Consider the following 10822-nt stretch of genomic DNA (forward strand, 5'->3'; position numbering starts at 1 on the left):
ATAATAATTTATTCAATGTAATAAAACATTTTTGAAAATAAAGTATATATTTATATAAGTAAAAAAATCTAAATTAACAAAATATAATATTTATTTGATTGGATAAAATTTTATTTTTAGTGTAATAACAGAAAAATGAGAAATATTCTTCCTTGCAAACGATAGTGCAACTGTCGATCTCTCTTTCGCGTCATCGTAAAAACTCGGTTGCGTTCCCTTCTTTCTTCTCTCTCTCTCTCTCTCTGTCTTTCTCTCCGGACCACTTTTCCCCGTTGCTCCCAGTTTTTATCAGCTGATCGGTGCACGATCGATAACTCTCCAACGATAATCGACACCGCGTTACGCAAGAGCGCCTTTGCGACACGACCCACGCGCGAAATGTATTGTTAATCCTTTCTCGAGTGTGCTGTATTACGAAAAGAACGTTACATAGCGCTCGCGATTTTCCTACCCACTTGACTGCTATCACTCCATTAACTCTGTCGCGTTATTTGCGCTCCGGACTTAATGCGCAACGGGCTATTGTTAAGACCCACACGCGTTACCTTCAAGTGTTATCTCACAAGCTGTCATATTTCTTTTTATCATATTAATAAGAATAATAATATTTTATATCGATCTCACTCTCTTCTATCGTTACTATTGAGGTACGGGAATGTAATTTTACGAAACGTCAAAATTTTGAAATGCGTATATTGTAAATTTAACAGAGAATAAAGAAAAAATACGTATCAAACCTTACTGTAACTTTGGAGAGCAGTAACTTAAAAAGTAATTAAAAAATAAGAAACAACTATTTTATCGTGGGAAAAAAACGTTCTTTCAATTACGACTTTTTTACGAACGTTAAAACGAAAATTTGCAGGTTATAAAGTTCTTAAATTAAAAAAATTATGAATAAACTGAGAATTTGATTCTAGAATTTCCTTTCTATTGTCTTATTAAATGATTTCTACAGCGATGAAACCTTTTGTATACGAAGCCGTTTCCTTATTCCGTATTTCTAGCGCACACTTCGGAGAATTTATTTCAATAAAAATTATTTTTGATATACCAATGCAGCTTGATTACACATCTCGCGTTTCAATTTAACGTTCGTCGCGTTAAGGGCATTCTACAATGGCAGTAACAAGGCTGTAGGAGTAGGAGAGTATACTGTTTTTTGTGATGTGGGCAATTCCCATTTGCTCTTAAAAGTTTTAAGAGCAAATGGGAATTGCCCACATCACAAAAAACAGTATACTCTCCTACTCCTACAGCCTTGTTACTGCCATTGTAGACGGCCCTTTAGAAATGCACGCGTTCATCATTACGCGTGGCGCGAATAAACGAAGGACACGTGTGTGACAGATGTAGATGCCGTTGATGAGCTGTTACTTTTGCAACGAGTTTAACCCTATTGCAAAATATACCGAAGAATTTAACGTAGCTATTTAGCCCTGACGCACTTTAGCTCGAGCTTCCTCATTTAAACCATCTCAAACTAGATTAAATGTTCTCACACAAAAAAATGTACTAAATCTAAAACGATTTCCTTTGATTTAAAAATATGAAATAAAAGCAAAGTATGCTTTTATTTGCAAATACAAAAAATTTGTTTTTGTATCTTTATTATACTATAAATTATTTCCTTTAAGAAAATATTTTTTAATTTTTGGTTGCTTGTTTCGAAAACACAGGTTTTCTTTATTTTAATAAATAATTTTTAACAAAACATTTTTGGAAACCAAGTATATATTTATTTAAGTAAAAAAAATCAAAACTAACAAAATGTATTTATTGAAAGATTGAAGACAATTTTATTTTTAGTGCAAGATTATTTCTTTCTTTAACAGAATGCACTTTTATGGAACTTTATTTTTTACTATGTAATAGGCACTAAATAAGATTAATATTCTATTACATAATATAGAACAGAATCCGAATTGTATATTTTTATCTTAAAAAATAAGTATATATAAAAAGATATTAAAAATTATTTTTACTAAAGAGAGACATTTAAGATATTAAATTAGCAAGATTAAAATATTGCATTTTTCTATAAATATCATGAAAAAACTTTTAATCCAATTCGGCGATTTAGGCAAATATTTAGATGAGGAATCTCAAGAAAAAGGTATTCGCTGCTGTTTTCACTGAGTGAATTTTGAAAGGTCTCCGGTTCCGCGTGATCGACTGGCGCGATCGGGTCTGATAGACGTAAATGGACTATCGATCCTGGAGACAACTGTGTACGTTAAAATAGTATGCCTATACGCTTTCTTCGCACGTTTAGTTTTCGTTGCGCTGGCCCGCTCGACACGGCATAGATCTATCATTACGTCTGGTTTAAGTGTACTTTACCGCGACTATCTAAATAATTAATTTTATCGAAATTATATATTCTAAATACGTTTTGAACTTTTGCTCGCAAAAATGCTGTCAAAAAGCTGTTTCTTAGTCGCTTTGCTAAAATTTTTTCTAAACATTGTTAATGCGATGTATAATCAGAGAGAGATTTATATTCTCGCAAAACAGTATTAATTATTTTTATTTTACAGAAAACATAATTTTTAATACATACATAAATTATATATATATATGTAAGTGAAAGAGAGAGAAATAGATGTATATAGAAATATGTTCCTTCATTTTAGAATCGGTGCAGATAATTATGTACTGTGTATGAAGGAAGTATTCTCTCTCTCATCTGCAGTTTAACAGCCATTAAATATTCGGCTTTCTTCTTCATGGAGTTTCTTCATCGAATTTCTCTCTCTCTCTCTCTCTCTTTCTCTCTCGATCGTATTTTATGCGTTCGCCGGTATAATTTGCGTACGACGACTATAAATCGTCGGAAATAACATAATAAGGATAATGAGATAGCGAGGTGCAGAGTACGATCGATAACGTAACGGTACTCTTTTACTTTCTCGTTGATGATCGCGATCTCTGAATGGCCGTGGTCATCATCGTGTAGGATGCCGGTCACCGGATAATGACAAATTGTTTTCGACGACATCAAGAAACATCTGAGGAAGAAATATAGATTCGATTAACGTCACGATAATTGTCGGTTGAAGAGAGGCGTAAAAAAATAATGCTATTATAACGTTACTGCACTAAAAACAATATCTTTTTTAATAAAATAAATACATTTTGTTAATTTTGATTTTCTTTTCTTAAATAGCTTTCTCAGCTATTTGTAATACAAATCTAGTTTACATTAATTACAATATACTCCTTTAACATTCGCTTAAACGGCACAATTCTTTCAATCCGTTTTATTTCAGCTGGCAATGCGTTATACATTTTTACTCCTTCGTAAAACATACTCTTTTGCGCACTCCTTGTTCTGCAATATTTTATTGCAATGTCCCCAACTTGTATTTGTCTTTGACTCTCATTTTCCACTATTTCTAATCTATTTCTTAATTGCTCCGGTAACATGTTCCTCAAAATTTTAAAAATAAATATACACACATTATAGTATAGCCTCTGTTTTATGGACATAAACTGCAGCGCTTGCAGCATACGCTCCATTTTGGTATGTCTATCACATTGCAATATGATTCTCATGGCCCGGTTTTGTGCTTTTTGCAATTTACTCAGTTGTGTTTCTCCCATATCAGCGTTGCACAATACTTAAAGTGAAGCGCTATGATTGTCTGTCTTATATACAATATATCTAGTGTATACCGATATGTAACTACTTATTCTATTAAAAAAACTCGTTTTTCCCCTATTTTCTTTAGCATATAATCACAGTGGTCCCTAAATCGTAGTCTGTCGTCAATAATTATGCCTAGGTATTTCATTATTTCCACACGTTCTATCTCAGTTCCATCCAAACATTTCAATATAATATTACCTCGCAGTTATTTTCTTATACTTCTGACTATCATATATTTTGTTTTCCCTGCATTCATTTTTAACTTATTTATATTCATCCACTCTTCTATTATAGTAAATGCCATATTCATTTTGCTCTCTAATTCCGCGCTGCTTTCTCCAGTTACATATATTAACGTATCATCTGCAAACATTTTTATACTACATCCTTCTGGACAGATTTTTACTCTGTTATAACACAATTATCTTCCAAATACGTTTCAATTTGCTTTTTAACTACTAATTCTAACACTGTCTCAAATATTGGTAACATATTAATAGGCCTAAATTCACTTGCTTTTCTAGCTTTCTCTATTTTTGGAATCGATATTATCGTGAGAGAGAGAGAGGGAGAGGGGAGGGAGGAAGGGGGGGATAGAGAGAGAGAGAGAGAGAGAGAAACGGCGATTGTGTAGAGACGAATCGGCGCCGATTTATCAAGCGAGGACATAATCACATTATTACGTAGAGACCCTGTTAACGTAATTATTGTCATTAGTAAATTTGCATAATGCGACATCTTCATCCGTTCTACTTTATTCATCCCACGTTGTTTATGGTCCGCCGGGCGGATTATCGGCGCGTTTATTAACGCTGCGAATATTTCCGCGACGGGCTGTCGTATACTTTCATTACGGCTTCGTTCCGCCGCCGATTTCCCAATGATATAATCGGCGAATAGTGAAGGCGGTTATGATAAATTCTACAGCGTTTAAAGTGTTCTCCGAACAGAGATCGAAACGCACGCGCGCGGTAAAAATGCAAATTAATATGAACACGATTCGCTTACGTCACTTACGCGTTGTAGGTGTAATGACGTAATAAAAGGACTCGTCGTGTCGATTACCTCTCCGACGAGCTTTCCCGCATCGACTTCAACCCTCATTTATAGCGCAAAAATTCCATGGCAAAAATATGCCGATAATAGGCTAAATCGCGTGACATATTAGATTTAATCGGTGCACTAAAAATAAAATCTTTTTCAATCAAATAAATACATTTTATGGTACTAATTCTGATTTTTTTTATTTAAATAAATATATATTTTGTTTCCAAAAATGTTTTGTTATATTAAATAATTTATTATATGTAAAATAAATTATTAAAAATTTTAATATAAAAAATATATTTGTTTGAAGATCTGTGTTTTTGAAACAAAATAAAAAAATATTTTATTTGAAGATAAAAATTATTTATTAAAATAAAGAAAACCTGTCTTTTTTGTAAAAATTAAAAAATGTTTTTTTGAAAGAAGTAATTGAGTATAATAAAGATAAAGAAACAAATTCTTTCTTTATTTGCAAATAAGAGTATTTTGCTTTTATTTTATATTTTACTAATTCAAATATATTTACTGCTTGATAAAAATAACTAATTTCTTTGCTAGTATTTAAAGAAATGTTTTTTTAATCAAAAAAAAATTTTAGGGATTTAATATATTTTTTCAGTATACAGCACAGTAATTTCAGAGACAATCTATAATTATGACGTAAATTATATATTTTTGTTTCTTATTACGATAAAAAAATTTTTGTAAGTGTTCCTCACCTTGTGTATGTAGAATATTTCTGTTATTATCTCATCTATCTGGGCCTTGGTACTAAGGTAAATCACTGCCATGGGCTTACGTAGCGGGACAGATGTCCCGTTTGTGGTTTAGAGGTTGAATGATGCAGATATGTATATTTTATATGTAAACGCGTAAAGACCAACCGCACAATGACATTGCTATTTTCTAGTATAGTAGTCTTTTTCAAGCAATGATGTAAATTGCGAGATAGTGTCAAAGCATTAATTAGATTTCTCACCATATGAAACATTTGCACCCACATTATATATTTCATGACACATTTCTCTTTATCGAAATAATTTCATTTGATCAAGATATCATTTACTGATCGGATTAATAAACTTCCTTTTATCAAATCTCTTTTTTGTATAAATACGAGTATATACGCGAATAAATTTAATAAAACCGGATGAAGTTACAACTTTAGATTAATATATTAATACTTTTTTTATGAAAGCAATCACGTAATAATAAAGCCTTTTCGAATAAATTGACATAATGGCGATGATCTTGCGTTAAGATGTATTTCGCGCAACGGTTCGCAAAAAAGAATGTCACGCCGTTAATCGCGCATTGTGACGGGCAAAGATCTTTGGTTGGTGGCCACTGCCGACCACGGGAACGTTTCAATATAGCGAGCGAATGACACAGCCAGCGGCTCGTTACGGCCGCGCGGAAGCCGCAAAAAGAGAGTAAATACAATCGGTTAACGGGACGGTGAACGTTTAGAGAGAATGTGTGCGTCGCTATATCGATATTAGCACTGACTTGTTGGATACAACATCGGAGATCGGTCAACCATGAAACGCCACGTTCGCGAAGAAACAATCCTTCACGTGGCGCTACAAGATTTCAAATTTTTTCTACGAGACATTAGAAGTACCGGAGCTTGGAATAACGAGAAAAATGATACCCCACGTTATTTTCGAAGATAGGTATTAGAGATGTAAAATACCGTTTTTCTTTTAATTAATAAACAAATATGATTTTCTTTTCATTATTTTTTAAATATGATATTATTTTTCCTCATATTTTTTTGTTAAAATAATCAAAAAATTAAAATTCTTATGTTTCTAGTTAATTTTTTTTTTAAAGTAATTTTAAAGTTAAATTTCAGAATTAATGAGACTTCTGCAGCTAATTACACCAACTCCGAAATAATTTTCAATTAGATGCATAACAAAAATTTTTTCTATGTATCTAACTGAAAATTATTCGATTATATTGTGTTTGGTATCATTTTAACCACAAGAATCTCTTTAATTTATTAAAATTATTTTTAAAAAAGTAAAATAAAAAGATTAGTGTTTATAAAATTTTATTTTTGCAAATGGATAGAGACAGAAGCCGATTGTAAGAGATTTCTTTAATGATAATAAAGAAAAAAATACATATAAAGTTGAAAATACATATATGAAAAATAATAAAATTTTGAAAAAAAGAGACTTATTGTTTTTTTTTTTTCACCAAAAAAGAAATAGTATTATAATTTATGGAAGAAAAAGAAAATTAGTTTTTTTCTATTCACATCTCTAACGCTGATTTAGAATCCTCCGTGAGTTGACGGGCTATTTACAGTGATGTAATTAAGGACGGCAATTGATCTGGAAGATTTTTTCTCTCGTACACTCGTCCGAGGCCGGAATCTTCATCATCCTCGATCTTGTTCGCGAATCCGGAGCCGCGCTGCTTGATTTATGGATCCACGGATAAATCACGATTTTCACCGCGCTGCCGCGAGAAAATCTCGGGAGATACAAACACCGGCACGTTGCATCCGTTAAACGCGGTCGTTAACGCAGTTAAAGTCAGGCGGGCGCACGCGGAAAGGAAAGAGCCAAGAGGCAATTTTTATCCAAGTCCGGCAGTATTAATCCCGTTTTGTTATATCGATCGTATCCCAGGCGCGATTTATTGCGCCCGAAATATTGCGCAACTACTCATTATCTTACTATACTGACGAGTCGATCGTATACGGGAAGGGGGTTCGGATAATTGGGACCCTTATGTAAGGACTGTAGGAAAGTTCGGTATTAATTCTCCGCGGTTTCAACCGCCGGTCTCGTACGAGGATATCGCATAAACCTCTTTCGTAGAAATCGAATTAACGTGGGTGGTGTGCAAGCTGCGATGAACGGGTGATGCAAAGGATGCAGTCGTGTACCGGGATTGTCGCGAGCGTGCCACCTCTCGTGACGAACAGGTAGAAAATTGTCCGATTAATTACCATCTTTCCTTTACATTCGATTGTTCACAAGATAGGATACACCGTGTGTATCAGATGGCTTTTGAATATATCCCATTAGAATTCGCACATCCGATTCTTTCATGGATTTAAATCGAGCACTTGGATCTCCACTGTTATCTCGGTAGGAAATTGGTAACTTTCTGTTGATCCGGAAAAAAGATAAAACACAGTCTGGATTACATTGGATATCGGACACGATCGACACGCGAACCTCCGATCAAATTTCCGGCTGATCCGAAACACGGAAATTGAAACGTAACTGGAAATCGATGCCGAAACGGGTAATCGCCTAAGTAAATCACCAGAAGATAATGAAATCTGTTTTTTTTTTTTTTTAAATGTTGCCTACCGGAACAACTTTCGATTTAAATCCTTAGATCCATAGATTAAGCAGATATAGAAATTAAAATATTTAACATATAAATACGAGATATCTAATTTTGCAAAGAAACTCCAAATAGTATATATTTTTTTACGTTTTACATACACTTTTACACTAAAAATAAATTTTTTAATCGAATGAATACATTTTGTTAATTTTGATTTTCTTTACTTAAATAAATATATACTTTGTTTCCAAAAATATTTTGTAATATAAAATAAATTATTATTTGCATGTAATAAGAGAGAGAATTATAATTTTGAAAACAAAATATTTAAGATTTTACAATAAAATAATATTTATTTAAAGATAAAAAATTATTTTTTTAAAATAAAGAAAATCTGTGTTTTTGAAACCAGCAGCCAAAAATTATAAATTGTTTTTTTAAAGGAAGTAATATAATATCATAAAGATAAAAACAAATTCTTTCTTTATTTGCAAATAAAAGCACTTTGCTTTTATTTTATATTTTATTAATTCAAATATATTTGTTGCTTGATTGAAATAACTATTTTTTTTGCAAATATTTAAATAAATAATTTTTCTAAATAAAAAAAAAATTGTTTGGATTTAGTACATTTATTTTTCAGTATATCAAAGAAAGTCCATCCCTAGTTTTATCGCGATACGTGGAGTTGGATCATAGGAAGAAGCGAGCGAGATGCTACAAAAGGGAATAAACGATCGAATCGGTTTAGAAAGTTCAGGATGCGCTCACGAGGCGTCTCCTTCTCTCTCTCTCTCTTTCTCTCTCTCTCTCTCTTTCTCTCTCTCTCTGCCCCCCTCTCTTTCTCTCTCTCTCTCATTCTTGTTCGTGCTTGCGATGAATGCGCAATCCAACTCTGTCTTAATCCGAGCTGTCACGGCCAGCGAATAATCCTCCGATAAAATTGCAGCGCGTGAAAGACTACATTGTTTCACGGCATTCGTTTATGTAATCGGAGAATTATTGTCATTATTATTTGGGGTTTGATTTGCGATCGAATCGGTTTAGAAAGTTCAGGATGCGCTCACGAGGCGTCTTCTTCTCTCTCTCTCTCTCTCTCTCTCTCTCTCTCTGCCCCCCCTCTCTTTCTCTCTCTCTCATCCTTGTTGCTTGCGATGAATGCGCAATCCAACTCTGTCTTAATCCGAGCTGTCACGGCCAGGCCCCCCTCTCTTTCTCTCTCTCTCTCATTCTTGTTCGGGCTTGCGATGAATGCGCAATCCAACTCTGTCTTAATCCGAGCTGTCACGGCCAGCGAATAATCCTCCGATAAAATTGCAGCGCGTGAAAGACTACATTGTTTCACGGCATTCGTTTATGTAATCGGAGAATTATTGTCATTATTATTTGGGGTTTGATTTGCGTTGGCTATATTGTTCCGACTCTAGTGCGGGCTGAGTTGCAATCAAAGTCGGATAATGAGGACGCTTTGAACTTTCTATCGTAATCTGATGATGTGGAAGTAACATGATTGAAGAATCGTTTCGATCTACGACAATTGTCTTGTTAATTAGTGAATTAGCATATGAGAACCTTTTTATCGGAAGAATTTACGAAGCTTACAGATTATATATTATATACATTATGCATTCTATAGTATATTTTATATAAGATTATCTATTATAAAATTGATACTTATATATCTCTAATAACATCTCTGTCATCTTTTTATATATCTTATTAGAGAGATATTCAACTCTTCTCTTACATTTAATTAATATCAACAATGTATCTTAACTATTTTTTATTTTCCGGCTTTTATTTTCTAAGAGAAGCTTCTTCTATTTTTGCGTCTTATTTATTTTTTTATGAATGTTAAAATTTGTACAATAATTAATACAAATGTTTATTAATATATATCTCTCTCTGATGGAGCATCATTATATTTTTGTAATATGCACTATATTCTCAGAAATTATTAGAATTTGTGAAGAAGATGAATGGAAAATATAAAAATTTGCGTTTGTTATACACTAAAAAAATATACTAAACACCAAAAATTTTTTTTTTATTTAGAAAAAATTATTTAAATACTTACGAAGGAATTAGTTATTTCAATCAAGCAGCAAATATATTTGAATTTGTAAAATATATAAAATAAAAGCAAAGTATGCTTCTATTTGCAAATAAAAAAAAATTCGTTTTTTATTTTCATTATACTAAATTATTTTCTTTAAAAAAACATTTTTAATTTTTAGCTGTTTGTTTCAAAAACAGATTTTTTTTTATTTCAATAAATATTTTTTATTTTCAAATAAATATTTCGTGAAATTAAAATTTTAAATAATTAATTTTACAAATTATAACTTTTATTACATGCAAATAATAATTTATTTAATGTAACAAAATTTTTTGAATCTAGTATATATTTATTTAAGTAAAAAAATCAAAATTAACAAAATATATTAATTTGATTTAAAACATTTTATTTTTAGTGTGATATCCGATAGTTAGAGATTTAAAAAAAAAGTATCATTTGGCTTTGTATTATCCGATATTTTCTTGAGGCCAACTAACTCTTCGTCGCGCCGAGAAATCGGGGAGGAATAATTTATTCCGATCGTGACATTCCGCAGGTAAATCGAGCGCAGTTTCGTTTTCGTCCCAAAGCGATTTAGGAGAATGTAAAATGTCTTAAAAGCAATACTACTCCAACGACATAAATGGCGAATGCAATTCACTCACTTCAACGTGAGGACAAGCGCGCGCGCACTCGATAGAAGATAATTGCATTGCCGTAAATCGAATCACGTTAGCCTCTTCGCC

Source organism: Formica exsecta, unplaced genomic scaffold (genome assembly GCF_003651465.1).
Source record: "Formica exsecta isolate Colony F162 unplaced genomic scaffold, ASM365146v1 scaffold81, whole genome shotgun sequence".
Lineage (NCBI taxonomy): Eukaryota > Metazoa > Arthropoda > Insecta > Hymenoptera > Formicidae > Formica > Formica exsecta.